This window comes from Oncorhynchus gorbuscha, linkage group LG06 (genome assembly GCF_021184085.1).
Source record: "Oncorhynchus gorbuscha isolate QuinsamMale2020 ecotype Even-year linkage group LG06, OgorEven_v1.0, whole genome shotgun sequence".
NCBI lineage: Eukaryota > Metazoa > Chordata > Actinopteri > Salmoniformes > Salmonidae > Oncorhynchus > Oncorhynchus gorbuscha.
In genome coordinates this window covers 65,693,886-65,714,263 of record NC_060178.1, presented here as the reverse complement: position 1 = coordinate 65,714,263, position 20,378 = coordinate 65,693,886, and positions in this window count along the sequence as shown.

Below are 20,378 nucleotides of genomic sequence, written 5' to 3'. Positions count from 1 at the left end.
CTTTGGCAAAGTGGGTGGGGTTATATCCTTCCTGTTTGGCCCTGTCCGGGGTGTCCTCGGATGGGGCCACAGTGTCTCCTGACCCCTCCTGTCTCAGCCTCCAGTATTTATGCTGCAGTAGTTTATGTGTCGGGGGCTAGGGTCAGTTTGTTTATCTGGAGTACTTCTCCTGTCCTATTCGGTGTCCTGTGTGAATCTAAGTGTGCGTTCTCTAATTCTCTCCTTCTCTCTTTCTTTCTCTCTCTCGGAGGACCTGAGCCCTAGGACCATGCCCCAGGACTACCTGACATGATGACTCCTTGCTGTCCCCAGTCCACCTGGCCATGCTGCTGCTCCAGTTTCAACTGGCCTGGGCCCTAGGACCATGTCCCAGGACTACCTGACATGAGGACTCCTTGCTGTCCCCAGTCCACCTGGCCATGCTCCTGCTCCAGTTTCAACTGTTCTGCCTTACTATTATTCAACCATGCTGGTCATTTATGAACATTTGAACATCTTGGCCACGTTCTGTTATAATCTCCACCCGGCACAGCCAGAAGAGGACTGGCCACCCCACATAGCCCGGTTCCTCTCTAGGTTTCTTCCTAGGTTTTGGCCTTTCTAGGGAGTTTTTCCTAGCCACCGTGCTTTTACACCTGCATTGTTTGCTGTTTGGGGTTTTAGGCTGGGTTTCTGTACAGCACTTTGAGATATCAGCTGATGTACGAAGGGCTATATAAATACATTTGATTTGATTTGATTTGACAGAAACACAGAGCCAACAAAATGAACCCAGAGGCAGCCAGTACCCAGGACCTTTTTTCCATGCTGTCCCACCACGAGGGGACTGTCCAACGCCACGAAGCTGCTCTGGTTCAGCAAGAGGTCTTAATGGCTAGACATTCTCAACTTCTGTTGGAGATGCTGACTTCCATAAAGCAGATATCGGATCGACTTTCCCCGGCAACCTCTCCTGCCCCAGGACATCAGATTAAAGTGCCCGTGGCAGGTAACCCCCTGGCTGAACTTCGTCTGCCGCCTCTCCAACGTTTCACAGGTCATCCGAGTTCTTGTAAGGGGTTTTTCACCCATTGTTCTCTCTCCTTCGAGCTGCAACCCTCGTTGTTTCCCTCCGACCGATCCAAGATCGCATATATCATCACCCTGCTGTCGGAAAAACCCTAGCCTGGGCTACTGCTGTGTGGGATGCCCAAAGTCCCTGCTGTGCTAGCTACTCTACCTTTGCTGAAGAATTAAAGCGAGTGTTTCAAGGTCCTACCAGCGGCCCTGACTCAGCCAAACAGCTCCTGACTCTCTGCCAAGGTTGGCGCAACGTGACGGACTATGCCATCCAGTTCCGCACGGTGGCAGTAGCGAGTGGCGATGAGGCGCTCACAGTGTGTTTTTTGAAGACTCTTTCCGACACCATCCAAGATGAACTGGCCACTCGGGAACCACCGGACAACCTTGAGTCCCTGATCAAGTTGGCCTCGCGCATAGACCAGCGTCTGAGAGCGAGAGAACTCAACCGTAGACCTCTCACCCAAGCTCCTATCGGTCCCAGCTCTGAGTCTCCTCCTTTTTCTTCGCTGGCTCCACCGGAACCCATGCAGATTGGACGTATCTCCCAGGCTGAGAGAGACCGCCGGATGAGGGAGCGATGCTGTCTATATTGCGGCAAACCGGGCCATTTCCACTCCACAGGGAAACGCACTGTCCCGTGCAGGCCTGGGAGGACTATAACGGGAAACATAACCTCCTCCCATCCATCCAACTCCCGCCTGCTCATTCCAGTCACCCTTTCCTGGGACAACCACGAGCTTCCCCTTCAAGCCTTGGTAGACTCTGGAGCCGCAGGTAACTTCATGGATGGTGTCTGGGCGAAGGAGAATGGCGTTCCTCTGAACCTCTTAAGTGACCCCATGAGGGTTACTACGTTGGATGGAAGCCCTTTGGGATCTGGACATGTCACTCGTGTCACTACTCCCTTGTGACTTTCAGTTTCCCAACACCAGGAAGTGATTAACTTTCATCTGATCTCCTGTTCCGAGTTCCCTCTCGTCCTTGGATACCCCTGGCTTCACAGCCATACCCCTCACATCGACTGGTCTGTGGGCACTATAAAGCAGTGGGGTCCTACGTGCCAAGCCACTTGTACCTTCCCGAGTTCCCCGAGTTCTCCTCCCGAATCTCTAGAATCCATCGACCTGTCCCGAGTTCCCAAGTGTTACCATGACCTCAAACCAGTATTTAGCAAACAGAGGTCCAGCATGCTACCATCCCATGACCTTACGATTGGCCCATCGACCTGTTTCCAGGCACCTGCCCCCGCCAGGGGTCGGATCTTTTCCCTATCTCCTACCGAACGAGCTGCTGTGGATACCTACATCAAGGACGCTCTGGCAGCAGGCCTCATGCGTCCATCGACCTCGCCGGCGGGAGCAGGGTTTTTCTTTGTAGCCAAAAAGACCGTGGATTACGTCCTTGCATCGACTACCGGGGACTCAATGCCATAACTGTCTTTAACCGCTAGCCGCTACCCCTTATGGCCACAGCCTTTGAGCTGCTCCAGGAAGCAGTATTCTTGACTAAGCTTGACCTGCGGAACTCATACCATCTTGTGCGGATCAGACCCGGTGATGAGTGGAAGACCGCTTTCAACAAGCCTACTGGTCACTACGAATACTTGGTGATGCCCTTCGAACCAACGCCCCGGCTGTGTTCCAAGCGCTCATAAACGATGTGCTTAGGGATATGCTTAACATATTTGTGTTCGTTTACTTGGATGACATCCTCATCTTTTCGATTGTTCAGGTTTTGGTCACTAGAAGCCCCCATTGTGCTTTTTTGACCCTTTTGTTTTTCCCTTGTTCCACTATTTGCACCTGTGCCTCATTTCCCTTGAATGTATTTAAACCCTTAGTGTTCCTCAGTTCTTTGCTCTGTGTTTGTATGTTAGCACCCAGCCCCACCCAGAACTTTTGTTTCTCTAGTTGGATTTTATTGAGGTACTCTGGTTTTGTTCTTGTTTATTTTTTATTATTCTTTTGATGTTTGTTTTTTCCCTGCTATTCTTACCACCTTGTGGATTTTCCTTGTGTCTTGGAGGATATACATTTTTTCTCTTGGAATTACTTTTGACGTTGTGGATTTATATTTTTGTCTGAAGATCTTTTCCTTTTTTCTTTATTAAATCACTGTCTCTAGTACTGCTGTGTCTGCCTCATCTTCTGGGTTCTGCCGACTATTAGTGGCTCAGTTTACTAAGTGACTGTTTCTTACACCGGAGACCCGAGTTCGTGATCGGGTCCTGATACCACCAAAATTCATTTATATATATATATTTATCACTCTGGCCCTAGTTTTCACCCACTAGTTTAACCCTTGTGCCATCATTAAATCACTACCAACACTATCTCTGATTGACTTCAAGAATCTATGAATACTCAGAGAAATATGAATACACTGTTTATCATGTTATTTTTCTCCTAGAAGTAGGTTTTTCTTCACCTGCTTCCATACTGCTGGTAAGTCTTTCCAGTAATAGCGTTGATATTTCCATCCTCTTACATCAATGATAAAGGTTGGTCTTAATCCAAGGATAATTTGTTTGCAGTGTTTAATCCCAGCCACACAACACAAAAAGTTAATGACAGATGCCTAATCTGTCCAATGTGCTTCAGTACATGTAGCAACGAAGCGGTCAATGTTCTGTTTACCCTGCGTACAAGGTATTAGCATACGAAACAGTTTCCCTAGATAATTCTTCAAAAAATATTGGCATATTAAAAAGGACAGAGATGGTGAATCATTATACAGTAACTCTACCACACACACATTTGTGCACACGCACACACGCACACACACACCCCTCAACTACATGTCCCTTACACGGTCAACCTCAGACACATACATTGGGAAATGTAGTGAGGGGCACAGATTTTTAAAAATCCAGACGCCCATTTAAAAGGATGATATTTTTGTAGTAAACATGGAAAATTCCTTCATTATTTGACAAACCCTGTCTGCAGTAGTTGTGTGCTTCTGTTCAGATGCTTATCTGAAATGTCAAAAAGAATTAGGTAGATAGCTGTCTGTGTGAATAGAGACCAGCGGCCCTGACACATTGTGCCTAGACATGTGCAGATAAGAGCGGACTCTCACACTTTGCCGCCGCACTGGATTTTCTTCACATCTAATGGAGCTAATTCCCAGCTAATATGAATATGCCATTTTCAGGCTGAAAGAACTATGGCTTCCTGAACTGTGCATCACTTTTTACCTCACCACGCCAAAAATGCCACATTAATGTCAGGCGAGATGTAACGATTTAGATTCTGCTGATTTGCCCAACGTCAGTGGCACATCCATCGTCTGGGCTGGTTGATTACAGTTAGAACATCAAAGCCCCCAGACTGAAGATAAGGGGTGCTGTGTTAAAAAAGGTGGCCCATTAGGAATTAAGGGACGGGAGAGTAGCGGCAAAGTTGTCTCCCCTGCTATCTTTAGGGAGTATGTGACTCCAGCTAAGGCTTTTTGCATAAGGCAGAGATAATCTAAGTCCATTTAGATGAATCAATGAAAAGATAGTGAGTACAGTTGCTTAAAAAGACTGACTGAACTTCATCATTGTGTGTGTGTGTGTGTGTGTGTGTGTGTGTGTGTGTGTGTGTGTGTGTGTGTGTGTGTGTGTGTGTGTGTGTGTGTGTGTGTGTGTGTGTGTGTGTGTGTGTGTGTGTGTGTGTGTGTGTGTGTGTGTGTGTGTGTGTGTGTGTGTGTGTGTGTGTGTGTGTGTGCGTGTGTGCGTGTGTGCGTGTGTGTGTGTGTGTGTGTGTGTAGTTTTTGCATGCATTATGCACATTCTCCAATTCACCACACTGTATCTCTATTTAACACAACACCCTGCAGAGGTCAAAGATACATGATAGCACCAGCTGTCCATCCTAAAGAGGAGAGCAATAAAGAGAGAAAAAGTCCTTCCTCCTTTCTAAGGGTCATTAATTATACAACAGGGTTATTTTGCATACTTCCTTTCCTCTGCCCCCTTCACACCATTGTCAGCAGTTAATAGGTTCAAGTGAGGGCTGCATCAAGCTCCTGATAAAATCTCCAATAACAATTAAGATGGAAACATGTAATTTGCTGAGGGGAAAAAAAAATATGTCAATAAGTCTTGTTGCCTGTGCATACTAAACACAGGCCTCAGAGGCCTGCTATGATAAAGCAAGGTTAGTAGATGCGGTCATCATGATGCATTATAACACTTGTTTTGTAGAAATATCATGAGTCGATTATTTTATGTTAGGGTTAGAACAGGTATGATATATGTTGTATATTTAAGTATTTGAAAAAGACAGGCCAAAGGATGCTCATCAAATGAGTAGCCATTTGATGAGCTATTTAATGGTCTTGTTCAGCAGTCTTATGGTTTGGGGGTACAAGCTGTTCAGGGTCCTGTTGGTTTCAGACTTGGTGCACTGGTACCGCTTTCCAGGTGGTAGCAGAGACAACAGTCTATGGCTTGGGTGGCTGGTGTATTTGGCACATTTTTTGGGCCTTCCTCCGACACCGCCTGGAATAAAGATCCTGGATGACAGGTATCCTGGATGACAGTACCCCAGTGGGTACTGGGCAGTACTTACTACCCTCTCTAGTGCCTTGTGGTCAGGGGCCTAGCAGTTGCCATACCAATTGGTGATGCAGCCAGTTAAGATGCTCTCAATGGTGCAGCTCTAGAACTTATTGAGAATGTATTTATTTAATTTAACCTTTATTTAACTAGGCAAGTCATTTAAGAACAAATTATTATTTACAATGACGGCCTACACCGGCCAAATCCTGACAACGCTGGGCCTATTGGATCTGAGGGCCCAGAGTAAGCAAAATGTCCAGAGCTGCCGAGTGATCGCTGTTCTGGTGTCCAGAAGCTGTTTTCAGTCATAGGAAATGATAGCGGAAACATTACGTACAAAAAATGTTACGATTAGTGTAAAAAACACACATATATCAGAATTGGTAAGGAGCTTGTAACACGGCTACTTTCCACTGCAGTGCCATCTTTGATGAGCTACAGTTTCTCCATGTGAGAGGCGTGCCTGTTCTACAAAACACAGTTCCATCTAAACACTCAACAACATTGAGCCCTCCTGGACGTAACAAGTAGGCTAACGTACCACCTGACCTGGGTAGTCCTATCACCTCCTCAGAATACTGGGGGAGTGAACAGTATGACTAACAAGGCTCCACCTACCTCCAGTAATCCCTGTCCAACTAACACGTCTTAATCAAATATGGAAATAAGTGTGCAGCTCCACAAAGCCGGTGCTGACCTATATCTAAGCTAATGATGGGCCACAGTGTCAGAGGAGAGACCAAATGAAAGAGAATTTGAATGAAGCTGACCCAAATATATTCCCAGGACCATAAGGAATCATGTTGCACTAAGTAGGCCATAAGGGCCCTTCAAGATTATGTTAAAAAATCTATTTGAACCTATTCACCGGGAAGGGGGGAATTCCTGCTTGGAAGTAGAATCCCGCTTTGATAGTGTTGGTGTGTCTTAATGGATGTTGGGAATTTCATTAGAAATACAGTAAGAATTGGGGACAAGTAGATTTGAAATTATTTCATTCAAGATGTGAATGGAAAAGTTGATTCAATGATTGAAAAAGCTATATTTGATTATTGAATGGACTTTTGGGGAATTTCCGAACTGTTGTTATGGTACAGCCTGAATTTAAAAAATGCATTATATATACGTTTTTTCTCACCTCCCCATACACACAATACTCCGTAATGACAAAATCAAAGCATGTTTATAAAAATATTAGAAAATGTATTGCAATTTAAATGCAGCAATATCTCATTTACATAAGTAATGACACCCCTGGGTCAATACATGTTAGAATCACCTTTGGCAGCGATTACGGCTGGGAGTCTTTCTGGGTAAGTCTCCAAGAGCTTTGCACACCTGGATTGTACACTATTTGCCCATTATTCTTTTCAAAATTCTTCAAGCTCTGTCAAATTGGTTGTTGATCATTGCTAGACATTTTCAAGTTTTGCCGTAGATTTCCAAGTAGATTTAAGTCAAAACTGTAACTCAGCCACTCAAGAACATACATCATTTTCTTGGTAAGCATCTCCAGTGTACATTTGGCCTTATATTGTAGGTTATTGTTGTGCTGGAAGGTGAATTCATCTCCCAGTGTCTGGTAGAAAGCCAGGTTTTCCTCTAGAACTTTGCCTGTACTTAGCTCCATTCCATTTATATTTTATCATGAAAACTCCCCAGTCCTTAATGATTACAAGCATACCCATAACATGATGCAGCCACCACTATGCTTCAAAATATGGACAGTGGTATTCAGTAATGTGTTGTGTTGGATTTGCCCCAAATATAACACTTTGTATTCAGGATAAAAAGTGAATTGCTTTGCCAATACTACTTTAGTGCATTGTTGCAAACAGGTGTGGGGCCTTTTTGCAAACAGGTGTTGGAATATTGTTATTCGGTACAAGCTTCCTTCTTTTCACTCTGTCAATTAGGTTAGTATTGTGTAATAACTACAATGTTGTTAATCCACCCTCAGTTTTCTCCTACCGAAGTTATTAAACTCTAACTGTTTTATAGTCACTATTGGCCTCATGGTAAAATCCCTGAGCTGTTACCTTCCTCTCCGGCAACTGAGTTAGGAAGGGTGCCTGTATCTTTGTAGTCACTGGGTGTATTGATACATCATCCAACGTGTACTGAATAACTTCACCATTCTCAAATGGATATTCTATGTCTGCTTTTTTTTTTTTTTTTACTAATCTACCAATAGGTGCCCTTCTTTGTGAGGCATTGGTAAACCTCCCTGGTTTTTGTGGTTGAATTTGTCTTTGGAATTCACTGCTTGACTGAGGGACGTTACAGATAATTGTATGTGTGGGGTAGAGAGGTGAGGTAGTCATTTAAAAACACTATTGCACACAGAGTGAGTCCATGAAACGTATTTTGGGATTTGCTAAAGAAATTCTTACCCCTGAACTTATTTAGTTCTGCCATAACAAAGAGGTTGAATACTTAATGACTCAAGACATTTCAACTTCTCATTTCTTATAATTCTGTAAACGTTTAGAAAAACATAATTCCACTTTGATATTATGGGATATTGTGTGTGGACCAGTGACAAACAAAATCAAAATCTAATCCATTTTAAGTTCAGTATTTAACACAACAAAATGTGAAAAAAAGTCAAGGGGTATGAATACTTTCTGAAGGCACTGTATGATACCGGTAGGGACTGCTTCATTTCTGGGACCAAAAGGTAGTGAGCAAGTTATTATTGGAATGGTTGTCAATAATGGTTATTGATGATAAAAAGTGTAATCCTCAGAGAGTTGACCAGCATATTTACAAACAGCAGGGTTTACAGTTTTTCCTTGTTTATTGTATGTATACAGGGATGTAGGAGGGGAAAATATAAACACCAGTTATGTGCCTTTGGGAAATCACATTTACTCACCTTTTTATTTAGTTAATTATCATTTACCCACTTATTATTTACGTTCCCGGCGTCGATTAAAGATCAGAATGGTAATCTTCTTGATCTGAGTTCTAATCACCCCTGCCTCTCTGAGAATGAGTGGAATCATGATTCAGGTATGCTCGTTATGTTCACCTGCTCCCCCAGGATTTGCCTTGTTAGCAGCGCTTTCATTCACCACTCTGTCCAACGGCAAACTCCACCCAAGGCACAGGCCGAGACATGAAACTAACTACCTCAGCCGAGAACAACGCTGGCAACTGGCAAGTGATAAGTGGAGAGAGACACCGCTGACAGTGGCCTTGCGATATGCTGCACATATCGCAATTTATTTACGTCCCTCGACTCCTGCCGTGTCAACAGACATCCTCCAAACAAAACGAATAACAGAGCCTCTGAGAATGAGTGTACAACTGGTAAATAGTTGCTGATATTCCAGTCAGATGGCTAGCTATAGTTGCTAGCTCAAGTGCTCCGGCTATTTTTAGCTAGATAACTAGCTAAAACTAGCTGGCTAGAAGGATGAAGTTAGAAGCTAATGTCAAAAGGGAGCCTGACCTCAGCATGAGCAGTTGACTGAAATGAAACTACAATCCAACCAGAAGACTACTCTAAAAGGCTACTCTAAATTCTGGTAACAAAATAACTTTTCTTTACACAGAGTAGTGAGACAGACAATAGTGAGGCAGTTTGCAATGCAGGCAAAAGAGACACACAGAGAAGGGCAGCAAGCAGAAATTGATTTTCGTGTAGTACAGTGATTCCCAAAGTTGGGGTTGGGGAACCATGTGGGGTCCCCTGAGAGCCTTTTTCATCTTATCAAACACATTAATAATTTGGTTCTCTTCAAATGGCAATAGTATACAACATTTTAGAGCCATCTTAGGGCCTTTTACGCTGTTAGAATGCACGTTCATGTCATTATGTGTTGGAACAGCCTGTGGGATCTAACGTTTAGTGAAACATAAAGACAATTGAAATACAAAGACAATTTTATATCATTCTCATGTATATACAAATCTATTTTTAAAACTGCTTTACAGAGAGTAGTGAGACAGACAGTGGTGAGGCAGACAGTGGTGAGGCTGAGGCAAGCTGCAATGCAGGAGGAGACAGAGGAGACACACAGTGAGAGGAGGCAAGCAGAGAAAGAGGTTTGTAGTACAGTGGTTTCCAAACTTGGGGTCAGGGATCCATGTGGGGTCCCCTGAAATTGAAATGGGGATCCATGAGAGAATCTGTAATCGTATCAAACAAACTAATAACTTGTCTCTCCACAAATGGGTACAGAAAACAATATTTTAGAGTCAACAAAGGTCCTTTTACAGTGCACTTTAGCAGTTTACAATACAAAAACTCAATTACAGTGCAGCTCACATGAAATACAAAGAACATGAACGTGAATTAAAAAGATAAAACTTTTCAATATAAACATCTCCACATCCTGGACTTTTGTTGTGTTCAGTCCAAATGAACTATTTTGGCCGACCTGATGTGCATTTTACGTCATTTTTTACTAAAGAAAATGACATTAGGCCTTCCCTATAGACCTGTATGACAATGCAATCAAATAATGCAGTTCTAAAAATGTCATATGTCTTGGTTTATATGGGTGGTTGTTTGTCTTATCTTGATCGGCCACTGGAGTTTATAGTTGACCCAACTTTCTTTTACCATTACATCACTGCATGTATAATTGGAAAAGCAAAGCTAATGCTAAACATAATCATATACATGAATATGGACACACACACACACACACACACACACACACACACACACACACACACACACACACACACACACACACACACACACACACACACACACACACACACACACACACACACACACACACACACACACACACACACACCTAGAAATCTATTTGCATCTTCAATGACACAAACCTACGGTGCTATTCAATGAAAACTGTTATCCAAATCTTCACAAGCTGAGGCACAAGTAGGCTTACATTCAGTCTTAACCTGGAAACTTCTAAATACCATTTTGATAGAACCAATGTCTCCCATCTTGCCACCTAGGCTTGTGCACACCCCTTCTCCCTCTTAACCAATGGGCTTCAGTGTGGAGGTAGTAGAGACTAGGCACCGTGACCCGTCCTTTTTATGACTTCATTATTTTCCTTCCCTGTGACGCTCATTTTCATTTGTGAAAGCCGCACGTTGGCATAATGACTGCGCTATAAAAACGACTGCTTTAACGTCTACATACCATCTCCATTTTCTACCCTCAACCCTTAAGCTAGCATATGGCAGGTAATCAGGTCTGCAATCAGGGCTATGTGTTACACAGGGCCTGCATTTAGCATAGGGCTATTACCCATCTGTCTCCGGGCACACACAATCTCTCTCTCTCTCTCTCTCTCTCTCTCTCTCTCTCTCTCTCTCTCTCTCTCTCTCTCTCTCTCTGTCTCTGTCTCTGTCTCTCTGTCTCTGTCTCTCTCTCTCTCTCTCTCTCTCTCTCTCTCTCTCTCTCTCTCTCTCTCTCTCTCTCTCTCTCTCTCTCTCTCTCTCTCACACACACACCACCCCACACACACAAGAGGTCACCACTTCCAAGGAAAACTCTTCCAATGCTGTCCAATGCCCAGTATGTGTGTGTGTGTGTGTGTGTCTGAACGAGCAAGTGCACCGTTTGATATTCACAAGATGGAATGTTTTAAAGGTGGCCTGTAGATTAATGTATAAAATATGTGCGGTCTGATGGGTCCTGTGTGTGGCCTTTAGAAGACATAGCAAATCACCTAATCTAGAAGCCATGCCTCGCCTCTGCCACTGATCATTTAATACGCATTTAATACAATCACATGCTTTTACAATGATACCATCACCATCACACAGTACATGCCAAGCCTGTAAAATAATCTGTAACAGTATGACCTGTAATCAACTCAGGAGTTTAGGGTTTGCAAATATGAATGTGTCATTTTGAAAGATAAGGGAGGGGGGTTATTAATATATATATTTAAATAATAAATTTACTTTTCTGAAAGAAAACTTCAGGTGTGACATTAAAAACATAATGCATAGTACACAGTCCTTTAGATAATATGTACTTTTTATAATCACATTAGCTAATTCTGTCATCTACAAGTGTTCTGAGATTTACAATATCAAGTTTTGCACAAATGAAATCAACATAACTGTATACGATTTTAAGTAAAACCATTTAGTTATTTAGATTCTAATGGAAACTGTGATAACAACAAATGTATTTATTTTACTCAAAACATTACGTTTTAGATGCATTCTAAACCAGCCGGTGTACTTTTGGGCTTCTAAAGTATACTGGTATTTTAGGGCAATGAAATAACACAAGTGCCAGTGTTGGAATCATCCCTGGTTTTGAGTGACTTTATAAGAAACGTTATTATACTAAATAGGTCATGGGTGAAAATGAGTGGTTCACTGCCAAGAACATCTATTTTCATTGCCAGAGAACAATGGAGCGTAGGGTATGTCCATGCCAAAAACATAACAAACATTCTCTCCTTTCCTCTCCTTTCCTCTCCTTTCCTCTCCTCTCTTTTCCTCTCTTCTCTTCATCAGTAAGATAGTTCTGTTTATTTAGCTTTCAGTACAAATCCATTAATACCTCCTAAACAAGGGGTGTCAAACTCATTCCATGGAGGGCCTAGTGTCTGCAGGTACTAGTTCTTTCCTTTCAATTAAGACCTAGACAACCAGGTGATGGGAGTTATTTACTAATTAGTGACCTTAGTTAATCAATCAAGTACAAGAGAGGAGCAAAGCCCCACAGACACTCTGCCCTCCGTGGAATGAGTTTGACACGTGTCCTATACTGACAAATAATTCCCTGAAAAATAATCCCCTCATCTCTCCACTGTGTGGGGTAAAAAAATAAACAGAAGAGTGGAGTGAGGCAGAGAGCGAGGCACAGGTTCATATTGCAATTTGTAAGAGGTCCGCATTCAGAATCTTAATACCAAAACAATGGAGAAGAATAAGACAAGGGCAGGAAATCCAACAATCTAAACTGATGACATAACTATGGCAAATGAAACGGAGAATCATGACACTTCCTATATTTGAGTACCTGACATATGCATGCACATAAACAGCTAGGCACAGGTTTGTAGGAACTGTACTGTGTATGTCAGTTTAATGGATAATGTATACAAACCTAAGTGCATGTATCCAGCCTGTAATACAATGGGAGCAGGAGTGAGTGATAGCATAGTTATAAACCAGAGAAATAATTAGAGTCAACATGTCTGCCTTCAGCTCCATACCAGATTTACATACAGGCTAGGTGTTTCCCAGCTCCGGTCATCGAGTAGCACCAACAGTATATATGCCATTTAGCAGACGCTTTTATCCAAAGCGACTTACAGTCATGTGTGCATACATTCTACGTATGGGTGGTCCCGGGGATTGAACCCACTTCCCTGGCGTTACAAGCGCCATGCTCTACCAACTGAGCTACAGGACCAGTACTATATGTATTGTGGCTCTGGACAAACACAACTGATGGGTGTTGCGAAATGCTTGTTTTCCAGTGCTGTTATATCGAACAATACACAACAATATACACAAATCTAAGAATGGAATTAAGAAATATTAGGACGGGCAATGTCGAAGTCTGGAGTATAAATATACAGCACCAGTCAAAAGTTTGGACTATTTTCTACATTGTAGAGTAATAGCAAAGACATCAACACTATGAAATAACACATATCATGTAGTAACCAAAAAAGTGTTTAACAAATCAAAATATATTTTATATTTGAGATTCTTCAAAGTAGCCACCCTTTGCCTTGATGACAGCTATGCCCACTCTTGGCATTCTCTAAACCAGCTCACCTGGAATGCTTTTCCAACATATACTTCCGGCGCCGACTGAGATGGCCGCCTCGCTTCGCGTTCCTAGGAAACTATGCAGTTTTTTGTTTTTTTACATGTTATTTCTTACATTAGTACCCCAGGTCATCTTAGGTTTCATTACATACAGTCGAGAAGAACTACTGAATATAAGATCAGCGTCAACTCACCATCAGTACGACTGTCACGCCTTGGTCATTGTATCTTGTGTTTTTGTTATATGTTTGGGTAGGCCAAGGTGTGACATGGGTTTATATGTTGTATTTCGTATTGGGGTTTGTATTAATTGGGAGTGTGTATTATTAGGGGTGTGTCTAGTTAGGCTTGGCTGCCTGAGTCGATTCCTAATTGGAGTCAGCTGATTCTCGTTGTCTCGGATTGGGAACCGTATTTAGGTAGCCTGAGTGCGCGTTGTATTTCGTGGGTGATTGTACCTGTGTCCGTGTTAGTCACCAGATAGGCTGTAATTAGTTTCACTCGTTTGTTGTTTTCTTCTTCAGTTATTTCATGTACCGCATTATCTTCATTAATAATCATGAGTAACCTACACGCTGCATTTCGGTCTGACTCTCTTCAAACAACAGACGAACTTCGTTACAACGACCAAGAATATGTTTTCCGCGACGCGGATCCTGTGTTCTGCCTTACAAACAGGACAACGGAATGGATCGCATGCAGCGACCCAAAAAAACGACTCCGAAAAAGAGGGAAACGAGGCGGTGTTCTGGTCAGACTCCGAAAAAGGGCACATCGCGCACCACTTCCCAGCTATCTTCTTGCCAATGTCCAGTCTCTCGACAACAAGGTTGACGAAATCCGAGCATGGGTGGCATTCCAGAGGGACATCAGAGACTGCAACGTTCTCTGCTTCACGGAAACATGGCTTACTGGGAAGACGCTATCCAGGGCGGTGCAGCCAACGGGTTTCTCCACACATCGCGCCGACAGAAACATACATCTCTCTGGTAAGAAGAGTGGCGGGGGCGTATGCCCCATGACTAACGGGACATGGTGTGATGAAGGAAACATACAGGAACTCAAATCCTTCTGTTCACCTGATTTAGAATTCCTCACAATCAAATGTAGACCGCATTAACTTCCAAGAGAATTCTCTTCGATTATAATCACAGCCGTATATATCCCCCCCAAGCAGACACATCGATGGCTCTGAACAAACTTTATTTAACTCTTTGCAAACTGGAAACCATTTATCCGGAGGCTGCATTCATTGTAGCTGGGGATTTTAACAAAGCTAATCTGAAAACAAGACTCCCTAAATTTGATCAGCATATCGATTGCGCAACCAGGGGTGGTAAAACCTTGGATCATTGTTACTCTAACTTCCGCGACGCATATAAGGCCCTGCCCTGCCCCCCTTTCGGGAAAGCTGACCACGACTCCATTTTGCTGATCCCTGCCTACAGGCAGAAGCTAAAACAAGAGGCTCCCACGCTGAGGTCTGTCCAACGCTGGTCAGACCAAGCTGACTCTACACTCCAAGACTGCTTCCATCACGTGGACTGGGACATGTTTCGTATTGCGTCAGATGGAAATATTGACGAATACGCTGATTCGGTGTGCGAGTTCATTAGAACGTGCGTCGAAGATGTCGTTCCCATAGCAACGATAAAAACATTCCCAAACCAGAAGCAGCGCGAACCACTGCTTTTAATCAGGGCAAGGTGTCTGATAACATGTCCGAATATAAACAATGCAGCTATTCCCTCCGCAAGGCTATTAAACAAGCTAAGCGTCAGTACAGAGACAAAGTGGAATCTCAATTCAATGGCTCAGACACAAGAGGCATGTGGCAGGGTCTACAGTCAATCACGGACTACAAGAAGAAACCCAGCCCAGTCACGGACCAGGATGTCTTGCTCCCAGGCAGACTAAATAACTTTTTTGCCCGCTTTGAGGACAATACAGTGCCACTGACACGGCCTGCAACGAAAACATGCGGTCTCTCCTTCACTGCAGCCGAGGTGAGTAAGACATTTAAACGTGTTAACCCTCGCAAGGCTGCAGGCCCAGACGGCATCCCCAGCCGCGCCCTCAGAGCATGCGCAGACCAGCAGACCAACATCCTTTTCCTGTCTCATGATCCCATCTATTTTGTGAAGTGCACCAGTCCGTCCTGCAGCAAAGCACCCCATCAATATGATGCTGCCACCCCCGTGCTTCACGGATGGGTTGGTGTTGTTCGGATTGCAAGCCTCCCCATTTTTCCTCCAAACATATGGTCATTATGGCCAAACAGTTCTATTTTTGTTTCATCAGTCCAGAGGACATTCCTCCAAAAAGTACAATCGTCATCCCCATGCTGACGAAATCCCCATCCGTCATCCCCATACTATTGTTTGTACTGATGAACGTGCTTCCTTCAGGCATTTTGAAATTGCTCCCAAGGATGAACCAGACAAGCGGTCTACAATTCTTTTCTGAGGTCTTTGCTGATTTATTTTGATTTTCCCATGATGCTAATCAAAGATGCACTGAGTTTGAAATACATCCGCAGATACCCCTCCAATTGACTCAGTTGATGTCAATTAGCCTATCAGAAGCTTCTAAAGCCATTTCAAAATGCCTGAAGGAAGGACGTTCATCAGTACAAACAATAGTACACAAGTATAAACACCATGGGACCACGCAGTCTTCATACCGCTCAGGAAGGAGAACCGCACTGTCTTCTAGAGATGAATGTACTTTGTTGCGAAAAGTGCAAATCAATCCCATAACAACAGCAAATGACCTTGTGAAGATGCTGGAGGAAACAGGTACAAAAGTATTTATATCCTCAGTAAAACGATTCCTATATTGACATTAATTTTATGTAATTTTCCAAGCTGTTTAAAGGCACAGTCTGACCCACTGGAATTGTGATGCAGTGAATTACAACTGAAATAATCTGTACGTAAACTATTTTTGGAAAAATGACTTGTGTCATGCACAAAGTAGATGTCCTAACCGACTTATGAAAACTATAGTTTGTTTACAAGAAATTTGTGGAGTGGTTGAAAAAAAGATTTTTAATGTCTCCAACGTAAGTGTATGTAAACTTCCAACTTCAGTTGTTTATACAGTATATCGGATGGGATGTATAGACAATACGGAAAGTATATGGGTAGAATATGTAGTAAATCTGAAGAATAGTATATGTACAGCAATAGGTAAACTAGATAGGACATTATATACATATGAGGTGGGTAAAACAGTATGTAAACATTATTTAAAGTGACCAGTGTTCCATGACTATGTACATAGGGCAGCAGCCTTTAAGGTGCATGATAGAGTGCCCGGGTGGTAGCCGTCTAGTGACGGTGACTAAAATTCAGGGGGCCAGTGACTAAAGGGGGCTGAGGTCCTTGATGATCTTCCTGGCCTTCCTGTGACACTGGGTGTTGTAGATGTTAGGGGAAGCTGAGTACGCACCCTTGTGGGGCCCTTGTGTTGAGGATCAGATTAGTGGAAGTGTTGTTGCATTCAATCTCCACCTTGGGGCGGCACGTCAGGAAGTCCAGGACCCAGTTGCACAGGACGTGGTTTAGACCCAGGGCCTCAAACTTAATGATGGGCTTGGGGGTTACTAAGGTGTTGAAGGCTGAGCTGGAGTCAATGTAAAGCATTCTTACATAGGTATTCCTCTCGTCCAGATAGGATAGGGCAGTGTGCAGTGCGATGGTGATTGCGTCATCCGTGGATCTTTTGAGGCGGTATGCCAATTGCAGTGGGTATAGCCTGTCAGGTAAGGTGGAGCTGATATGATCCTTAACTAGCCTCTCAAAGCACTTCATGATGACAGAAGTGAGTGTTATGGGGTGATAGCAATTTAGATACTCTGGTCAAAATGCTGATGATTTACCACCACTCTAATATCCAAAAGTTCTTTATGGATGTATGTAATAATGCAAAGGACGTTCTGAGCTAATAACATAAACACATAGCTAAATCCTGCAAAGTTGCTATGGAGCCACGAACAGGGCGACCATGTCTACCGGCGCCATCTTGAAGTCAGCTAATCATGAAGCCCTCAATGAGTTTGTCTGGGGCTACAAAAAATATATATGTGCTCTTAGGTGGACTTGAGGACTGGAGTTGGTCCTCTGGTCACACTATGTCATACCGCTCATTCACACATGCGAACACATGCACGCGCACACAGAAAAAAAAGACAAACACATACACAAACATCAACCCACTATCTGACACCATCACTTTACAAGTGACTAGTTTAATCACGGCCAATCACAAGAGGTCATAATTAATACTCCAATACAGACACTAATAAACAAGTTTAAATTGCAAGCATAATCAAATGATGCAAACAACCACGAGTTACTAAAGTTCACAGCCGCCACTGACAATTTCTTAATTGTATTCAGTCATTCATGGCAATTTTATTAACATAGAGCTGATGTCTCCTGCCCTGCCACTGTCACAGCACCAGGGATCTAATTTCATTATTTTCCACAAGATTTGCTTGACTACTACTACCATTCTACTGCCGTGCCAGTCCAGATGTTTATGCTATTTAAATTAGGAAGCAAAGCCTGTTGTGTAAACATAATTAAAGAAAGTTTAGTTTTTTCCCTTGCCCTCCCTTTGTCTTCACCCCCACCTTTTATTTCTCCTCACCCCCCCCCTCTCTTTCTCTCCATAAGTTTAGTTCATTAGACAACTTTCAATTAACACCAGAGCTACATGTTCTCCCATCCAGCGCGACAGGCCTCCACAGTTCTGTGACTACGCACAGGACCGTGAAGTGAAGAAATGGTCTCCTGACTCAGGTGCACACATGCGCACAAACGCACACACACAGACACACACAGTGCATTCGGAAAGTATTCATGACCCATTTACTTTTTCTATATTTTGTTACCTTACAACCTTATTCTAAAATGGCTACTCCTGGCTAATGCCTCTGTCCCAAAGCAAGCACCAGTTAGCCTGGAGCTAGCCTGGAGCTAGGGCCATCTCCTGGCTAATGTCTCTGTCCCAAAGCAAGCACCAGCTTGCCTGGAGCTAGCCTGGAGCTAGGGCCATCTCCTGGCTAATTTCTCAGTCCCAAAGCAAGCACCAGTTAGCCTGGAGCTAGGGCCATCTCCTGGCTAATGTCTCAGTCCCAAAGCAAGCACCAGTTAGCCTGGAGCTAGCCTGGAGCTAGGGCCATCTCCTGGCTAATGTCTCAGTCCCAAAGCAAGCACCAGTTAGCCTGGAGCTAGGGCCATCTCCTGGCTAATGTCTCAGTCTCAAAGCAAGCACCAGTTAGCCTGGAGCTAGGGCCATCTCCTGGCTAATGTCTCAGTCCCAAAGCAAGCACCAGTTAGCCTGGAGCTAGGGCCATCTCCTGGCTAGCCGAAGCGATCCATCAGACATTTCCTGAGCTTCAATACATCTTTTACCAATTGGACTGGACACTTTGCTGCCGACATGGAGCCCCGCTGATCCATCACAACTGGTCTGCCAATGTAGCCATTCGAGGGGGTTTCAACAGGCTCTCCCGTTGCGACGTCCAGCTGAGGCCCGCCTGCTAGCTCCGGCCTGCTAGCTCTCTGAATCACTGTGTCTCTAGCTCGCCTAGATACTCACTGGACCCTATGATCACTCGGCTACACATGCCTCTTCCTAATGTCAATATACCTTGTCCATTCTGTTTTGGTTAGTGATGATTGTTTAATTTCACTGTAGAGCCTCCAGCACTGCTCAATCTGCCTTAGCTAGCCCTTTTGTTCCACCCCCACTCATGCGGTGACCACCCTGCTTTAATGGTGCCTCTAGAGACAAAACTTCTCTCATCGTCACTCAATGCCTAGGTTTACCTCCACTGTACTGACATCCTACCGTACCCTTGTCTGTACATTATGGCTATCTATTCTTCCATGCCCGGAAATATGCTCTAGACAACCAGTTATTTTAGCCTTTAGCCATACCCTTATCCTACTCCTCCTCTGTTCCTCTGGTGATGTAGAAGTTAACCCAGGCCATGCAGCCCCCAGCATCACTCCCATTCCCCAGGCACTCTCATTTGTTGACTTCTGTAACCTCAAAAGACTTGGTTTCATGCATGTTAACATTAGAAGCCTCATCCCTAAGTTTGTTTTATTCACTGCAACCCGGATGTCTGAATCCTGGCTTAGGAAGGCCAACAAAACTCCAGAAATCTATAACATTTTCTGACAAGATAGAACTGCCAAAGGAGGCAGAGTTGCAATTTACTGCAGAGATAGTCTGCAGAGTTCTGTCATACCATCCAGGTCTGTGCCCAAACAATTCGAGCTTCTACTATAAAAAATGCACCTTTCCAGAAACAAGTCTCTCACCGTTGTCGCTTGCTATAGACCCCCCTCAGCTCCCAGCTGAGCCCTGGCACCATATGTGAATTGATTGCCCCCCATCTATCTTCAGAGTTCGTACTGTTAGGTGAACTAAACTGGGATATGCTTAACACCCCGGCCAGCCTACAATCTAGGCTAGATGCCCTCAATCTCACACAAATGATCAAGGAACTTGCCAGGTACGACCCTAAATCCATAACCATGGGCACCCTCTTAGATATCATCCTGACCAATTTGCCCTTTAAACACACCTCTGCTGACTTCAACCATGATCTCATCGATCACTGCCTCATTGTCTGCGTGCGTAATGGGTCCACAGTCAAATGACCACCCCTCATCACTGTCAAACACTCCCTAAAGACACTTCAGAAAGCAGGCCTTTCTAATCGACCTGACTTGCGTATCCTGAAAGGATGTTGACCTCATCCCGTCAGTAGAGGATGCCTGAATGCTCTTCAAAAGTGTTTTCCTGACCATCTTAAATAAGCATGCCCCATTCAAAAAAATGTAGACCTAAAAACAGTTATTGTCCTTGGTTCACCCCAGACTTGACTGCCCTTGACCAGCACAAAAACATCCTGTCCGACATCCCGCCCGACTAGCATCACCTCTGGTGTTCTGCATTAGCGTCGAATAGCCCCCGGGATATGAACATTTTCAAGGAAGTCAGG